Here is a 19,367-nt window from a genome sequence, read left to right on the forward strand (position 1 = left end):
GCCTAAACTGAAGCTTCTCTTGCCAGAAAACCAAAGTTCCCATCCATTAATCATTGTCTAGTCCCTACCAGGCCAAAAATAGACCATGTGCCTGCAAAGATGTCTCAGGAAGCTGCCAGGGGCCTCCGGGAATAGCTAGTGTGAGCAGGAAAGACATAAATTATCCCGAGATGGAGAAGAGGCCTAGAAAGTGGGAAGCCACTATCAGTGCCTTTATCTAAAACAGTCTGATTTGGGGATGGGGGGTGAGGGGACACATAGAAGTCATAGTGAGGACGGTGCCACTTCCTGGTTCACCCTGAGTTGGAATTAGAACAGTGGCTCCCTGTTTTTGTCTTCTCTGGGAGGCAGAGTGTGATCACAAGTGAAGCATGCTGACCAACCCAAAGTCACTGGCTCTCGGTTTGCTGGTGGGTCAGGAATTCTCTGGAACCCCGCTTTTGTTTTGCATTAGTCCTCTGAGAGCTTGGCACAAATCCTTCTGCAAGCATTCAGAGTGAACTGGAAAAATGTCAGGAAGAACACAGGGCATATAAAGAGCTTAATTAATTTAGTGAGAGCGCCCCCCCCCCCCCCATAACTCAAGCAGACTTTTATTGACCTGTTTCATGGTTGCTGTTTCATTCTCATACTAACCGATCAGGACCTTATGGGTTATTAAAGAGGACAGTAAGCCTGACAAAGGTGGGTGTGTTCTCTGCTTGCTCAGTGGCATATTAAAGGACTAAATCCTGAATGTCAGCACAATGCTGGTATTGTTACCACAAGATGGTAACCCAGGCTACCCACGACTGCCCACAGTAACCTGGTGATAGAACTTTTAATTTGGCCACTCTCATTTTGTTTTCAGCATGGCACAGGGTCACGTGAACTGAGCTGTGCTCTCTATAAGTAGAAATCTCATCATCCCTCCTTCTTGGGACAGTTCCTCAAAAGGACCAGAGGACCTCCTCATGCAAGGGGGAGGAGCAGTCAGTTTCAACATACAGGTTTGTCATGTTTAATTCCAGTCCCCAAGTTGCCCTGGCATCGTCTGTCTTGTGATATGCATCTTGTCATGAAAAGGAGGGCAGTGGTGATGCCCACTATGCCCACGTGGAACCCAGGCAGTGTCTGCACAGAGGTGTCCTACCTCATTCAAGAAACTTCCATGTCTCGTATGACCCATGGAGGAAACCTAGATGTTTTCTCTGATGTTCAGGCCTGTTCCCACTTTGGCCACAAACCACTTCCCATTCCCTCCCCTTTCTTTACTCCACCCCGCTAGACCCCAAGCCCCCAGAGTGGCTTTTGGTGGGTTTCTTAACAAACGCCTATCTCTTTACTTTAGAGCATCATTGCCTGTATGTATCAAAAAAAAAAAAAAGTCACTACTTTCCAGTCATTGTGAAGTTGAAAATGAGATAATATATGAAAATAATGCATATTTTCTCAATAGTAATTAACACAAATCATTTTCACTAGATTTTATTGTGTACTTTCTTATATGCTGGCCATTGTTCTAAACATCTTATACACTTTATATTGAACTCTAACAAAAAGCTGTATGAATAAGCCGGTTACTTAGCAAACCCTATTCATAAGGCAACAGTGATCAAATCTCAGGGATTTAAAATGCTCAATTCATGCTCAATGTCCTTTTTGATCTGAAGGGGCCTCTAGGCACTGTAAGGCAAGCTGACCATCTGGTGGCTCTAATATCCAAGGCCTGTGCTGTGTCAGTTAACTTTCCACTACTGTAACAAAATCCCTGAGCCAATCAATTTACAAAGAGGAAAGTTAGCCAGGCGGTGGTGGCGCATGCCTTTAATCCCAGCACTTGGGAGGCAGAGGCAGGTGGATTTCTGAGTTTGAGGCCAGCCTGGTCTACAGAGTGAGTTCCAGGACAGCCAAAGCTACACAGAGAAACCCTGTCTCTAAAAAAAAAAACAAAAAACAAAACAAAACAAAAACAGAGGAAAGTTTGTTTTGCCTCAAGGTTTTGGAGGATTGGGGACACTTGCTTTGGGACTGCAGCAAGGCAGTGCACCATGGTGGGAACATCTATCAGAGGAAACCCACCCACCCTCGGGCTGTCAGTGAAGGAGGAGAGACCAGGGGTCACAATAGCTTTTGGAGGCACACTCCCTGTGACCTAAGGACTCCTAGCATGCCCTCACAGCTCCCAATATTACCAAGCTGGGAACCAAGGCTTGACATATAACCCTTCATGGAGACTTGAGAACTAAACTATAGCACATATCTAGGAACACAAGTTCTGTCTGGAAGTGACTCATACTAACCCTGCATAGTTCCTGGGTCCAAGGTATCTTGGATATAGGTATGGCAAGTCACAGAGTCATACCTATCCAAGTACAAAGGTCTAAAAATGAGAACTAAGTAATTTAAATGTGGCTTTTGTGAAGTAGGGCAGAGGCCATTGACCTGGGTTTATAAAGGGTCTAGGAGTGAAGATTTAGAGTTGGAAGCTACAGCTACTTGCTACAGGAAAACAGACCCAGACAAGGTATAGATAAGCAGGCCTGAGTGTACTCAGGCCACACTGCATGGTAGGTCCTAGTTTGTTAATCCTTACTTGAGTGTTCTTTGCTCTTGACCTCAAGGTCACCTGAAACTTGGAAAATTGAGAACTGAACTAATATGCATGGTAACCCTTCTCTGTTAAATACCTCCCTGTCAGCCCCCCTTCTGGTCAGGATTAAAGGATTTGCACAGACTCCAAGGGTCACTTCCCTGTCCAGCAGCCAAGGTCAAGGATAACCCGCCTCTCACTGGGGCCTGGCTAATTATTACTGTACAGGTTTAAGAGAGTGAAAGACCTATAATTTTCTTCCTAAAAATGACAACAGGAGCCCTAAGGACTAAACAAGCCACTGCTGACCCCTATCAACTGCAAGGCTTCTAATGGCACAGCTACCGAGGGGGCAGTGACAACAGGCCTGTGCTACCCAGCTGGCAAAGTCAGTGGGAAGCTCTGGGCCATCCAACCCAGACCTTGTTTTTCCAGCTGATGCTGCCTGTGTCAGCTAATTCCTGTTTAGAAATGCATTCCAGGGCAGCTGGGTCTTTAAAGTCACACTGCTTGCTCACTGAGTTATTCAAACCCAGATGGCTTTGCGCTAACATGACCAGGAGATTGCTGGCCTGGCTTAGAAATTGCTCGAATGCCATAGAATCTGGATTTCCAACTGGGAACACAAGGCCTGGAGTACATTTGTGGCCTTGTTGTTCCTATGTGACTCCAGTTCTCAGAGGCAAGGCTGTGAGTTGGGGTGAGTGTAGGAGAAAATGGAGGCCTTACTGACTGCCACACATCTGAGAGGCACCCTATCCTCACCCATCCCTCATGCAACCTCAGTTTCCACGTGAGGAAAACTAAACCAAGGCCAGTGTCATATGGTGTTGCCAGGAGGGTAGCAATGTGTGGGCTTTTGAAAGATCGAGTGCACACACACACACACACATACTCACTCACTCACGAATGAATGGCAGCCATCATGGAAGCAGGAAGGCCTAAGAATTAATCAAGCTAAAAGTAGCTGGCACCTGGCTCTGGGGAACTGGCAGAATCCAACCTAAACTGGGCTTCCCAGCAATAACTGGGAATTAATCAGGAGAAACAACCTGAAAGGTGTAGAGATGCAGCTAGGGGAGCCTGCCTACCAGAGCCTTGCTAAACACTGCCTTCCTAGGAGCCTGCAGGGGACAGGCCAGTGAGGCAGCTGATTGCACTGGACAGGGAATCTGGAGTACCCACCAGAGGCCTGGGGAGACCCATGGCTGGGCATCAGGGCTAGGCCATGGTGTACCGGAAGAGGCTTACATCAACTGGCCCATGGGTCCTCAGCAGCTGAGTAGCAGTTAGAGAACTGGAAGTTTACAGCCAATTGTTTCAAAAGCCATGGGGTGGGCGCTGTCGACTCCCTGAGGATTTCCATGCTCCTTTTAGATTAGAAAACTAATCTAGCCCACCTGCTGTGGTTAGTGATGAAGTCACTGTCACCTAGATCCTCCTTCAAAACCAAGACTGGACACCCCATTTACAGTCACATAACTAAATGTGGGTCACAGTTAAGTTGACCATGGTAAAAATGGTAAGGCACACAAAGACCAGAATTAACTCAAACCAAGTGCATAATGGGTCTGCGGTGTTTCTGGCACGGCAACCTCACTGCAGACTTGGTTCTGAGCTCTTTGTACAGCTCATGAGTTCACTTGGCAGAATGCTGCTGACCGATGTCAGAAACGCCTCAGCTCATGTCTGAGACCGCCGTGTTCTCGTTCCCATGTTTGTACTGTGCAGACAAAACTTTCTTCTCCCACAAGAGCAGAATGGTTTAAGTGAAAAACAAAAAAACAAAACTCCAAAGGTTTCAGATGTACCCTCCCACCACTTCTCAGCATGCACACAGCCAATCAGAACAGCTCTGGTTTGTGCTGTGATGTAGAGTTTGATTAGAAAGTTTGCTGTTTGAGTTAAGTTAACATCACATTTGAGTTTCATTTTTTAAAATTATTCGATGAATTTTGTATTGGGATTAGGCCAGAATTCCCAGCAAGCTGTGAAATGGCCCTAAACATTGTTCTGCCTTGTTTTATTACCAACTTATGTGGATTGGCGTTCTCAACATTCACGACTATAAAATCAAAATATTGACCAACTCTGAACAATATTGAAGGTTCTCTGTATACCTTGATATCAGCACTCCAGCCAAGAAGTAATTTTCTGTGTACGAATACACAAACACATCTTTAAGCAACAGTATAATTATTTGTGTATAACTGGTAAGAATTATTTTAAAATAAATTTATTTATGATTTACTATCGGTAAATGCTTGATTTTTAACCTAGTTTATATACCTTGGGTTTTTCAAGTACAGGGGCTAAAGGGATGGCTCAGTGGTTCAGATCATTTGCTGTTCTTCCAGGGGCTCCAGTTTCAATTCCCAGCAGTCACGTGATAATTCAAAGCCATTCATAACTCCAGTTTCAGGATATCTGAGTCCTGCTGGCTTCTGAGGACACCAGGCATACATACAGTATGCATACATGCATAAAAATGCTCATACACATAAAATAAAACAACAAACCTAAAATATGTGTGTTTATGTGTACATGAGTGTGCGCATCTGTGTGTGTGTGTGTTTTGAAGTCTATCAAGTGCAAAGTCATAAGTGGTTAGAAAGCTCAGATCTTGGCAGGATGGTAGCAGGCCAGAAACAACTGTCTAACCGCTGGCTGCTTTCTCTGACTTCTCAGGGGGGTTGAGCATGGGGCTCACTGGTGTGTGTATGCTTAAGAAGTATGAGGTTCCCCAGAACCCCAAAAGAGGGTAAATAGATACTGCAATTGGAGGGCTGTGGCTATATTTAAACAGAAGGTGGAGGCAATATTCTGAGCCACCTCCGAGGTGGAAATACATTGGTTCCCTCTCATACCCTCCAACTCTAGACCCAGTATCTCCACCAAGAGAGGAAGTTTATCTCCCAAGCCAGAAAACCAAATATAAGCACAGTTTTTGCCTGACTTGCTTGTAAAAAAACCTCAACTTCTGACCCAGACATCTCCTGGCTGTGTGTCTTTGGGCCCTCTCTGAGCTTGAACTGCCATTCCCACTCTCCCAAAACTGAAACCTTGGTAGAATTGGGAATCTTTTTGAAGACTGTGAAGTGATAGATGGGTGTAAGGTTTTAAGCAGAAAGATATTATTTACTTGTTAAGCAGATTAAGACAGAGAACTCCAAATTGATAACAGGTATGTCTCTGTTACTCTTCAAAGGACAGAGAGAAATCACCAGCAGACACCATGGGGACCTGGAAGCCCCTGGTTGTTCATAGCTTCACTATAAACAGTAGGCATAGGTCAGGTGGGGTTGGAAAGTCTCCTCTGAAATGTGCGGTCAGTTGTGTTCCAGGCAAACTCAACAATCATTAGCCATGTACTCTTGTTTATTCTGCCCCAGCCTGGAATTTGGCCTCTTACAAAACCCCAGCTTCAGGAGAACAGGTTGGGCCAAAGTGTGTCAAGGTGGCCTCCCAGGAAGATGCTGCGTGTTTGCTCAGCAGATGCCAAGCCACGCCCAGCACAGTGAGCCAGCTGACTTCTGTTGACACCTATCTGAGAGCTGGGACTGACCCCCAGGACACTCCTTCCAAATCTGGGTGGCTCCACAGCTGTGTTGGATGGCAGGGTGCCATGGTAACCACATCGGTACTTTGGCTTAGTCATCTGTCATTGGAACATCACGCAAATTGAGCAAAATGTGAAATTGTGAAACTATGAGAATGGAGCAGCCATGTGCCATATTCACCTGCTATGCAGGGCTTCACCCTCTGCCCTTGGGAGATTAGGGGTGGAACACCCCAGGCCAGGGATTCGACATAGATTTTGACATAGATATGCTCGAGGCATATCTGTGTTCACGAATGGAAAATGCTCAAAACCATCTCCCTGGCTACCCACAGTCACATGCCCTGCTCTGATTTTCCCAGGGCAGGGAGTGCAGCCTCGATGCTGAGTTAGCCTGGCTCTTGAGCCTGGCTGATAGAAACTCCCCCAATCCCCACTTGTTTCTATGTTTAGGGTTTGGGCAAACTGGTATTTTCACTCTCAGGGGCTAGCTCCATTTGTCTGGCCACTTTTCTGACTACAGTGTTGGGTATTGCACCTTTACAACAAGGCTGTGAGGGCTGAGCACTCAGAGGCAAAGGCAGAGGCAGGGGGATCCCTGAGTTCAAGGCTACCCAGGGCTACACAGTAAGTATCTCAAAAACTCAAATAATAGTAATAATTTTTTAAAAATTAGAATAAAGTTCTTGGGTTCCAGCAAATGTGGGAGGAGAGAATATTCATATGCTACCCTGGGGGAAATAGCTGAGCCTATTTCCAGTTGGGGTAACGAAACAGGTGTCCTGTTTTCCATCTCTCCTTCAAACTTCCCTACCTTAAGAAAAGGGCATTCAGAAACCTCATCAAGGCAATTTGTTGGAAAATTTGGTCTCATTTTCTGAAGCTAAAGCTAGATAGATGCTTTGTTCAGCAATACCGTGTTTAGCTGTCCTCATGGGATGGCTGGAAAACAAGGGGACGTTCTGGACCTGTTTCTCCACCTGTAGCATAAAGCCTTAGTATGCTTTGAGCTAGAACCTCCAAGTAGTTGAATTTCTGTTGGGGATTTTGTTGTAATTCTCTTTGCTTTGCTTTTCCTCCTCCCCACCTTTTACCAAGTATAGTCTGCTCTATGACTCTCCTGCTCAGTCACTGCCTTCTAGAAATGTCTCCCTAGCCGTATCCCAGATTAACTGGGTCAGATGCTGGGGTGAGGCCAGCAGTGTGTAACAAGCCTTGGTGGAGAGAGAGAAGACTGAGGCCTTCAGGCACAAAGGCAGGAATATTGCAACCCCCATTCCTCATGCCGTATAAGCAGCAGCCCCCACTAATGACAATGGGTTCCATGAAAGCCACACTCTGGAAGAGGTACGCAAGTGGGGCTAGCCACAGAGCTGGAAGACTGTCTCAAACCACACAAGGCCGTATGATTCTAGAATACAAGTGGTAGCTGTTTGCCCATGTAGTTCGCCCATGTTCGTCCTTGCAGTTCCATCTCATCTTCAGCTCTACTGAAAGTTGACAGCTCAGTCTTGAAAACCCACAGCTCTGCTCCTGCTACCAGGAGGATTCCTGCATCCATTTATTGTATCCTCCATTCCAGACTGGGCTCCTAAACCATGCCACGCCCTATCTGGGCACCAGGGCTAACAAGGTAACTAAGAAATGATTGTCACTTGCAGGAAGCTCGTGCAATAGTCACCTTGGGCCTCGGGGAGAGATGCAGTGAGACAGGGACAACCTAGATTAGGTGAGCAGAGAAACAGGTGGGCGTGAACTGCTAGTAGACAGAGGTAAGCTGGGATTTTTCAGGGTTGCAGCACTGTGATTCAAATGCCTCCTTTCCTCCGTTGCTGTTTCTTCATTGTCAGTTTCCATGGAACCCACATTCTCAATACTTGTTCGAAATCAGCTGAGCTCTGACAGGCACAGGGGGGTGATTCCCTGAGTCATCTCTGAGGCATGATGATGTCAGGACACTTTTGGGGAATGGAAACAAATAGCATATGATTTTGCAGGGCCTGCTAACCGTGGAGTCTCCGGGTCTACTTGGGTCTCTCGCTCCTTGCGCAGCTCAGTGTTGGATCTGTTAGGAATGGCTTTGGCTACAGGTAGCTGATGCATAACCTCGTTTATAGCCAGAGTCTAGAGCGGGCAGCTGGTAGCCTTGCTTCTGAGGCTTACAAATGCCAGGCCACTGACTCAAATTCCCTTGGCCTCTTTCCTCATATTTATCTCTCAGAGTCACATGATACCAGCCAGAGCTGCCCAGTGGCATGAGTAAACCAAACCATTGCTACTCAGGAGGGTGAGGTTGTGAATAGCATGTTCAAGGTCAGCCTGGGCTGTAGTGCAAGATGAGCCAGAGCAGATTGTCGAGGCCCTGTCTCAGAATAAAAAGCAAGAAGTGCTGGACTGGGCATGAGGCTTGTGGGTAGAGTGCTGCCTGGGTTTGTAAGGTTCCTAGCAAACAGCGAAGCCTTCAGTGCCCTCGTAGCACCTGTTCTAGGCAGGTTGAAGGTGGGTTTTCTAGGCAGGTTGAAGGTGGGCGTGTTACCAGAGCAGGGCCCACTTAGTTTTTAAAATGAGGTAAACAAAAACTTCCCTGGAAGCTCTCGGCACACTTCCTTTTAAGCCCCGCTGGTCAAAGTTGTATCACATCATCTTAAGGGATTGCTAGAGGAAATACCAGTGGCAGGCAATTACCTCCAACTCACAGATCCACCAGCAAACCTGGGCCTGCCGCTGTTGCTAGGGAACAGCAGCTGTGGCAACAGTAGAAAGCCAACTCTGGACATTCCACCCACCAGCACCACCTCTAGTTTTGTCACGAGCTAGCCCCCACCTGTACAGGCTGCTGCTGTGCTATTTCCTTGTCCACACGGCAGAATGGTCCCCCAGGTACTCAGTACCCTAGCTATTCTGTGCCACTCTGACCACAGGAAAAAGGTTGTGAAATCAAACGGCCTGCTTAATAATGCTGGCTCCAAAGTGGGCAAAGAGAGAGGTGGATGGAGGCTGTCTCTTGCTGGGGTCCTGCCATGGTTGCTGCAGGACACTTAACACAGAGGGATGGGAGTGTCCAGAAAAGAGTTACCGTGTGACACAGCCCTTGGTGGGCTCTACAGGACCTACCTCAGGGTTCCCAGCCGCCATGTGGTCGCGTCCAGTCTACCCCACAGCAGTTCAGGACTGGATCTGAGCTTTATTTTCCACAAAGCATGTTCATGAGCAGCGTGGCTTTAACTGACGATGTGGGGGTTGGGGGAGTAGAGGAAGAGGAACCACTTCCCCGTACACGCGCTGCCCACAGTCTTGCTTTCTCCTAAGTCATCCCTTTCCCATCTCTGTTACTTCCTCCCTCCTTCCCAAGTCCCCAGGGATTTCATATCCTTTCCCCTCTGTGATGCAGACATTGCTATGGCTTAGGTGTGACCAGACTGTACCCCAAGGGTTCTTACATTAAAAGCCCAGTTCCCAGAATGAGGACATTAAGAGGCAGAGGTGGTGGGTGGGGGTCATGTCAGAAGGAAGCAGGGTAATTCTGTGGTGGTTTAATAGTTCTTGTGAGCATGACTTGTCCCCTTCCTGTGCTGTCTTCCTGTCTGTCATGTAGGTTTCATGGCTGTCTCAAAGATGGGACATAGCCAGAGAGGCTGTTGTCAGAGCCTTGCCATTCAGTCTTTCAGCCTGTACACTGTGAACTACATGAACCTCTCTTCTTTATAAAGTACCCAAACTCCATCATTTCCTCGTTGTAGGTAAACAGACATGGGTAGCGTACGGGAGCAGCTGGTGTTTAAGACAGATAGAAACCGAGGTGATGATTCTGCTACACTCTTCACATTGTGGACTGCCTGGTCTAGTCTGGTACCCAGATGGGGTCTGCCCAAGGATGCTTGGTGTCATCTGGCTTTGGTGCAGTGTGGCCACCCATTGCTGAACTCCACAGTTCTCAAATCTATTCACAATAGCCTTTCTCAGGCACTCGGTGTCCCCACGCTGAAGCCCAAGGCACTGCAGATGTCTCTCACGCTGTGCACCATTGCCCTCCTTAGCTTCTTCCTCCGGCAAACACTGTACTGTAGTCCCTGCACCATGGTTGTGGGCAGCTGGCACCAGCTTCCCTTTCTGCCCTGCCAGGGCCATGTTCTCAACCCCTCCCTGATGCTTCTGCCATACCCACTTCCAGAGTCCCCACCCCTAGAGCTGGAAAAGCCAGATCCCGTGTGGCTGGTTGGCCTTGTCATCCCGCTGCCATCTTCTCTGATCAACAGCCATGAGGTGGGGGGGTTGGGGCACACAAGAAGAACAGAGCCTTTTCCCGCACCTCCTCTAGTTCAGGACTTCCTCCAGGTTGACCCTCTCCCTCTGTCCTGGGGTGAGCTTCCACGGATGCTGTGGTTTGAATGTGTCTGTCTGTCCTCCCCTGTCCCTGCTCCACAGTCATGTGGTGGAAGTGTAATGTGCAGCACACATTCATGGTGGCTGGAGGTGTCACCTGTGAGATGACTGAGATTAGGTGAGGTCATGAGGGTGGACCCATGATGGCCAAGTGCAGGAAGACACATCTGGGTTGGCATACCTGTCTGATTTCTGTTACCACACCAGGAGGGCTCCCCACATGTTAGGCAGGTGCTGGTGCCAGGCTCCTAGACTTGCAATGCCGTGAGGCATGAGGCAAACAAACTTTTCTTCTTTATAAATGGCCCTGTCTCAGGGATTCTCTCACATCAACAAGAAATGCTTCCTTTTCCCCTCCTGCCTGGCGACTGGGCACTCTCCCCATCAGACAACATATCAAAATAAGTCAAAACTGAACAACGGGGAAGTTCTACTTCAGCCCATTCTGACAAACTACATCAAGTCATAACACCTGGTGTGTGAATCCATTGACAAGAACTTGACAGAGAGCTGACAAGAGTGCTCATAGCCCTTGACCCAGGCTGGATGACCTGGAAATAATTCCCAAGGGGCAGAACCGTCAGGTGTATGTTTGTTGTAGGGATGCCTGTGATAGCTCCAAATTGATAGCTGAGAAATCAAATGACAGGGAAGGGTGAGAGTGAGATCACAACACCTAGAAGCAGGATGATGTCATGCAGCCATTAGGAGTTATGGGAAAATTAGGCAATCGCAAGCATCAGGGGTGCTTGGACTGTGATGCTCAGTCACAAAGGTGGAAAGTACCAACTCTTCTTTCTACAAGTTCTCAAAAAACCCCTCTACTTCTGTCAGCCAGATCTCATGTTCATGATCCAGGCCTGTTCCATCCTCACAGCTTGCTGGTCTTGTGAGCTGGAGTCCTTAGTACACAGCACTCGTCGGTGGAAATGTCCACATCTGGCTCTGTCCACATCTGTTCCCTGCTGCCTTGTACTTAATAAAGACTTGCTAAATTCAGGAGTCAAGGGAAGGAGTTCAGCTACTGTTCCATGAACACTAAACAGCTGTAGCTGTGACCAGCATAATTCTGCATGTATTATTTTGCATTATTTTATCCTGAAATAATATATGCGATTGATACCATTGCTATTCTGCTCGTATTCGTGAAAACTGTACCTCAGAGGATCTATCAAGGGTTCAAGTCGGTCTAAGTCTGTGCATTTGTTAAAGCGAAGAGAGAAGATGGGATCTGAATCCAAGTCTGATCGGGTCCAATTGCTTTATTTCAAGCTGATTCTCTCACGTGCTCTCTCTCTCTCTCTGTGTGTGTGTGTGTGTGTGTGTGTGTGTGTGTGTGTGTGTGCTCGCGTGCGCATACTTGTACACCTGTGACAATACTGAGGGGGAGAAAATGTGGCAAAGCAAAGCTTGATATTTTTCTCTTGAGCAAGCAGGCAGATTTTCCCCTTTTGTATTTCTTTAAGTGTTAGAGTATGCTGCAAAGAGAAATATCCAAGCTAGGTTCCAAGGCTTTGTGGAATTCCCAGTAGCACTAAGTGTCTTAAAGGAAGAGAAGCCATGTTGGTCATTGTGGTTTGAATAGGTTTGGCCCCCATAGACTCACGTGTTTGACTGCTTAGCCATAAGGAGTGGCATTATTAGGAAATGTGGTCTTGTTTGAGTAGATATGGCCTCGTTGGAGGAAGTTTGTCACTGTGGGGATAGGCTCTGACATCTCCTATGCTCAAGTTCTGCCCAGTGTGGAATCAGAGTCTCTGCCTGGCTACTTTCAAGATGCAGAACTCTCAGCTCTCTCCAGCACCATGTCTGCTTGCATGCTGCCATGCTTCTCCCCATGGTGATAATGGACTTAACCTCTGAAACTGTAAGCCAGCCTAATTAAATGTTTTCCTTTATACGAGTTGCCTTGGTCATGGCGTCCCTTCACAGCAATGAAGCTGTACCTAAGACAGCCATTTAATCCCCTTTGTCAGGGCCCAAGAGGACATTTAGTCCCAAGACATGTTCATGGGCAAAGCTTGCCAATGTTGCAAGAAGCAGCTGCTGTAAGCAGGCAGGCTGCAGACCTTTGCACACAGCACTGCCTCTCATAGGCAGGCAACTTAAGTTCTCACCGCCTATGGGAAGCTGTGCTGTGCTGTCTGGAGCTGGCTGAGGCAAGGCATGTGAGCTTGAGTGGAGCACGTGCAGGGCCACTGTCATTATGGAAATCCTGACTCTGAAGGCTAATTCTGTGTCTAAATGAGTTGAAATGAAATGCAAAGAACACATCCATCATTCCGGTTCACCCTTGTTCAGCCTCGCATCTCATTACTGTGCTACTCTGCCTATGTATTATGAATTAATATATTTAATAAATTCTGTAATTATCTTGTGAACAGTGCACAATTATATTGCTTTGTGTTTTGTTTTCAGTATTGGAAGCAAATATTTGGTAAATGTAAATGTTTAAAATTGGATTTAATTTTCCAAAACTTTGCTTAAGCATGCTTTTTTTAAAAAAAAAAAATAAAATTCTTCTTATAAAAATCCTCAAAACTTGAAGATCCCCAGACTCTTCAGATTTTGAGAAATAGAGACCCAGGATCCAAGCTTGCCCGGGACATGTGGGGTGGATCTTACTCTCTATATAGAAAATCAAATGAAAAGAGGAAATCTGAAAAGAAGATGTAAGATATAAAGCCTTGTTCCAAAGGCAGTGGGGAACTTCTATTTAAAAACCCACTTCATCCCTAAACCCCACAGAAATGATCATGGGATGGAAGCGGGGATACATTTATATAGACAAAGAACATGGAGGTGTGGCTGTGTCAGGAAACCTCTGTAAAGGGAGGGAAGCAGGTGGCTGAATAGTAATGTGTTTGCCAACTGGAGGAAGCAGTCACCTAAGAGAAAAGCCAGAGTTGTCCAGAATTTGACAGGAGTTAGGAGTGCCAATGGTTGTGTGCCAGGGTGAGGAGTAGGAGACATCAGAGAGGGAGAAGGAGCAGGAGGAACCAGCAGAAGCAGCAGCAGCACCCACAGTACATCCCAGTCACTACTGCAGCAGCAGCAGCCCCCACAGTACATCCCAGTCACCACTGCAAGAGCAGCCCCCTCAGTACCACCATAGTCACCACTACTGCCAGCTCAGCCATAATGGCTGCAGGTTAGACCCCTAAGACCACCATTAGCTCTACCACCACTACTACCAGCTCACCACCACCACTGTCACCAAATCCATCATTGCTGCTGGCCCCATCAGTATCACCTCCATCAGTAACAACACCACACAGACATCACTCCTTCACCCTGACTGGGACTCCAATCACATGCCCCTCCCCTATCATAATAAGATCCAGGGTGCTCTTCCGTGGGGAAGGTGAATTAGTGGTACTAGATGCCGTGCTGCATAGGAGCTATAAAGTACAAAGCTGTATTTCACAGGACTATATAGAGTGAAAGTATCCCCACCAGCTGCTAGGGGAATAGACTCCAGGCAGGAGCCTGACCAACTCCTTAGTAGGGAAACTAACAAGAACAAACCTAGCTCACCATGTTTTAACCCAGTAGTGAGACCAGTCAGCCAACATGCCCACCCAGGAGGCTGTAGACAGCTTCTCCACCTCCAATTAGAAACCTCAGCCAAAGTCAGTAGATAACCACAGCCTCCATCAGCAGCACCACAACAATGAGGAAGCAGATGCAGAACCCAAAGGTGACACCGAGGATTTGGGGAACAAAAGAAATCTCCCAAGGAAACAGCCACCTAGCTACCTGGGTCAGGAATGCAGAAGGCTGGCTGTTATATGTGGCCCAGGGTTGCACCTCAATGTTTAGGCCAAAGATATGAAACATCAAAGACAAGTCTTCAGTATGTGGGGCTCTGGGCAAGCTGTGTTTTCATGACATCCCTGGATCTAAAAGAAAATTAATGATGTTTTTGTAGTAAGTGGTTGCTGGGGCCCTCTTTCAATTTATAGCAAAGTCATACATCAACTGTGAGTGTGCCTGTGCATAAGTGACAGAATCTCACCACTGCATTGCTCCAGACCGTAAAGCAACAGCGTGCGTGTGTGGGTGAGTTGTGGGCTGGGGAGAAATCTCCATGCTGGCTTAGTTGCTGGGGTGGCTCCATGCGTAGGAAGAACTCTTTGCAGAATGGCAAAATTCCTTGGGTTCTGAACAACAGGGAACTTTAAAACAGCTTTTAGAAAAAAAGATCCACTATGTACTTGCAAAATGCTAGCTTGACTACTTTCCATACTCAAACCCTCTGAGGTGGAGTACAGAGTTAGCTCTAATCTTTTTTAGTTATTCATCTGAGAGACCAACGGATCCTCTTCACTTAGAACCTCAAGAAGACTCTCATTTGCATAATTACAATTTCCATTCTGAGTAACTGGAATGTGCACGGAAAGGAAAGGAAGGCGTGTGTGCTCCTGCCTCCCCTGGGTGCAGGCTCAGGGCGAGGAGAGAGGTTCCTTCCTCTCCTCTCTCATCCTTAGGGCCACTCTGGCCCTCTAGGTAGTATAGCTGTGGTAGACATGATACACATTTGCCCTTTACCCTACATGAAAGGAGAGGCCATGTAGGTGTAGGTCAGAGAGGAGATGTGATCTTACCATTTCAAAGAACAACATTGATTGTTATTTGGGAGATAAATTGTTTAGAGGTGAGTTTAAGTCAAAGACAGGGAAAATCCTCATTAGATACCAGTTATTAGCACAGGTTGGCTATCAGGGCTTGAAACAGTATGACAGTCTTAGGACTGGATGAATAGATTCTAGGTATGGTGTAAAGGCTAACCAGGCAGGTTTTGTTGGTGTGTTGACTGTGAAATATGAGAGGAATAGAAAAAAAAATGGTACTAGGGTTTTTGTTGAAGCAATGGGAATCTCAGTTGCTAGGTGTGGTGGTTTGAATAGGCTTCGCCCAAGGAGTGGCACTATTAGGAAGTGTGGCCTTGTTGGAGTGGGCGTGGCCTTGTTGGAAGAAGTGTGTCACTGTGGGGGTGGGCTTTGAGACCCTCCTCCTAGCCATGTGGGAGCCAGTCTTCTCCTGTCTGCCTTTGGATCAAGGCATAGAACTTTCAGCTCCTCCAGCTCCATGTCTGACTGGATACTGTCATGCTCTCGTCTTGATGATAATGGATTAAACCACTGAACCTGTAAGCCAGCCCCAATTAAGTGTCCTTTATAAGAGTTGCCTTGGTCCTGGTGCCTCTTCATAGCAATGGAAACCCTAACTAAGACACTGGGTACAGGCTATTTATTTTGTGTATGTTAGACTCACCTATTAGAATGTTGAGTTAGACATCCTGTGACAGCGTGGAATAGGAGGGCGATATTGAGTCCAGACTGAAGGAATGGCCAGGTGGAGATGGGACTGTTCTGAATGCATTTGTGGTAGGGGATGCCAGAAGGCTGGCTGGGGTCTCAAGAATGAGTGGGAAGAGAAAAGAGGTCATTGCACCTTGAAGTACAGAGGGCAGGCAGGCAGGGGCCAGGCCACAGAGGAGGCTGAGGTACTTGGAGGGGAAAAGAAAGTCAAATAAGTGCTGTCCCTGGGACAGGTGAAGGCAGCATCTTGAGGAAGAATGATCAGTTGTGACAGCTGAGGCGTGCTAGGTAACAGGAAGTCACTTCAGGGTTAGAAAAGGGACGTGACTTGGATGGGACAAGACCAAGCTTACAGGCTTCTTCCTTTAGGAGTAGGAGCCACTGGCTCTTTCAAGCCCCGCTTGCTCTGCTTATTCCAACAGCTGTTAATTTAGCACTGGAGATAACAATAGGGAATATTTCACCTTCATCCTGTGTGTACCATGTGCAGTTGTAGGGGTTCCCATGAGTACCTTACAGGACACTCAACAGCCACCCGAAGGGACAGGAAGACTTGTTCACATTCATGTGGGAATCCAGGATGTAGCACAGGCTTCTCATCCTGGAGATCTGGATCCATCCCTCCCTTTCTCCATCATTCCTTCTCCCCCCTATCTCTCTCTCTCTCTCTCTCTTTTATATAAAAGATGGTAAAAATAGCCTCCTCTAATGCCTAGTCTGCCATAATGATGGTCTCAAAGTGCGGTGTGTTTGCTGTACCCAACCTGTAGACCTTCATCTCGCCACCATCAACCCCCAAGCAGCTCCTCCTCACCCACTTTCCCCAGCTCGGCAGCAGTTGCCACTCCATTTTCTGTCTTCTTCGGGAATCTAGTCTAGAGACTTCATTTAAGTTGGAACAATGAAGTTTTATCTTTATTGTTGAGAGGAGGTTCTGAAGCCTCATAGCCCAGGCCAGCACAGAACATGCTATGTAGCCCAAGGTGCCCTCGAACTCACTGTTCTCCTGGCCCAGCCCTCCAAGTGCTTGGATTAGAAGCACGCACACACACAGCATACCACTGTACCACTGCCCTTTGTCCCTACACCATTGGCTGATCTCAACATCTCATGTTTAAAGCTCAGGTGGCTGGGTCCAAAACACCTTCCCCTTACAAGGCTGAATAACATCTTACTGATGGCAGTACTCATCCATGTTTTATTTTCTTGCTGTTGATAGACACTGGCTTACTTCTAGCTTTGAGCTCTTGTAAGCAGTGATACTGTGAACACCTGTGTGTATGTGTCTGTCTTAGGGTTTCTATTCCCGTACAAACATCATGACCAAGAAACAAGTTGGGGAGGAAAGGGTTTATTCGGCTTACACTTCCATACTGCTGTTCATCACCAAGGAAGTCAGGACTGGAACTCAAGCAGGTCAGAAAGCAGGAGCTGAAGCAGAAGCCATGGAGGGATGTTCTTTACTGGCTTGCTTTTCCTGGCTTGCTCAGCCTGCTCTCTTATAGAACCTAAGACTGCCAACCCAGAGATGGTCCCACCCACAGGGGCCTTTCCCCCTTGATCACTAATTGAGAAAATGCCTTACAGTTGTATCTGGAGGCATTTCCTCAACTGAAGCTCCTTTCTCTGTGATAACTCCAGCTGTGTCAAGTTGACACAAAACTAGCCAGTACAGTGTCCATCAGGGTCCCTCTTTTAAAGCATTTTTTGTTAGACACCTTGTGTTTTGCCACATTAATCACATGATCTTATTTTGCTTTTTATTGTTTTCAATTCACTTTCCATGTCTATCCTGAAATCTAAAATGTTTTTAAGTTTTATTTATTTATTTATTTTCTTGCTATTTGTTTTTAGACAGGGTTTCTCTGTGTACCTCCTACTGTCCTAGAACTCAATCTGTAAACCAGGCCAGGCTGGAACTCAGAGATCCACCTACCTCTGCCTCCCAAGTACTGGGATTAAAGTCACGAGCTACCACACCTGGCTAGATTTTTTTTTCTTATTTATGCATATAAGTGTGAACCTGTGTGAATGTATGTGCATCACATGCATGTAGTACCCTCTGAGGCCAGACGGGGGCATAGGATCCCCGGGAACTGGAGTTACAGGTAGTGCTGAGCCACCTTATAGGTGCAGGAAATGGAACTCAGGTCCTCTGCAAGAACAGCAAGGTTCTTACCCATTGAGCTCCAGTCCTGCTCTGTGGTCTGGTTGAATACAGGAACCATGCCTATTTGGTACATAATCATTCTCACAGCACTCCAACAGGACACAGTTCCTGTAGTTGCTCAATAAATATTTTTCAAATGGATGGATGAATGCTACTACGCAGGCCAGCAGGCCTAGCTGTCACCACCTGTAAACCGAGGATATGTTTTAAACCCTAGAACACTGATAGACATTATTTGCTGTCATCGCTTTAAATATTTTTTCTTACCAAATTTACTGCAACTCTTAGACTAACAGGTGCTCCACGGTCTGTGGGGATAAAAGGTAACCACGCAGTCTCGAAGCAACAGGAACCAGAGACTGAGGTCAGAGGTAGGGAGGTCAGAAAAAGACTTCCCTAAAACCTGTGCGCAGCTTGCCAGATCACGTGATGGTCAGAGTGCCTGAGATAAGGGACCAGTCTCAGCTCCGGAGAAAACAAACCTGCGTTCTTTGCAGGGCCTGACCACAGGGACTGCTGGGAGGAGAGGCTTCTTAAGGAGTTGAGGCAGCTCCCAGACCTGATGAAATGCCAGTGTGCCCCTAGGTCCGCACTGCTGATCAGTACAGTAGGGCCAGCAGCAGAGCTCAGACACTGAGGTCCACTCTGTGCTGCTATCTGTGGTGGGGACAAGGGAGTGCTATTGACCCCTTTGCTGGTCGTTCCTCTCTGCCTCCTACCTTCCCAACTAGTTTCCTAGATATTCTGGTGTGCACCTGTGCCTGTGCATGTGTGTGCGCGTGCGTCTGAGTCTGCATGTGCACATGTGTGCATGTGTGTGGCATGTGTCTTTTAGTTTGTTTTTTCTTGTTGTAATTAACCACTCTATTCAAAATCAGCGTGGGAGAAAGGGCTTACTTGCATTACGTATCTAGGCCACAGCACATCACAAACAAAGGCAAGGCGGGAATTTAAGGCAGGAACTTGAAGTAGAATGATTCTCATTGGCTGATTCCTCTGATTTACATTCAGCTTTCTTGCACGGCCCAGACCCACTTGCCTTGGTGGTACTGCCCATGGTGGGTGGGGTCTCCTATATCAATTAACAAGCAAGAAAGTATCTCTCATATATGGTTTCAGGCAACACTTCAGTTGAATAAGTGGAAAGCGTCACACTCGATGACAGAGGACACTACATTGTTGGTCAGCAGGAATCAGGACTGACTCCGAGTGGCAGCTGCCTGCTACCCCTCAACCCCAGAAAGAATCCTTGGGTTCATCACTAGCCTAGGATATAAGGAATATTCGAAGTCAAAGACAATTTTTATGGACTTATCATGTTGGCTCCATTTTAACATTTAAAAAAAAATCATAGGCTTT

Source organism: Mus caroli, unplaced genomic scaffold (assembly GCF_978045245.1).
Source record: "Mus caroli unplaced genomic scaffold, Mus_caroli_1 scaffold_13, whole genome shotgun sequence".
Taxonomy (NCBI): domain Eukaryota; kingdom Metazoa; phylum Chordata; class Mammalia; order Rodentia; family Muridae; genus Mus; species Mus caroli.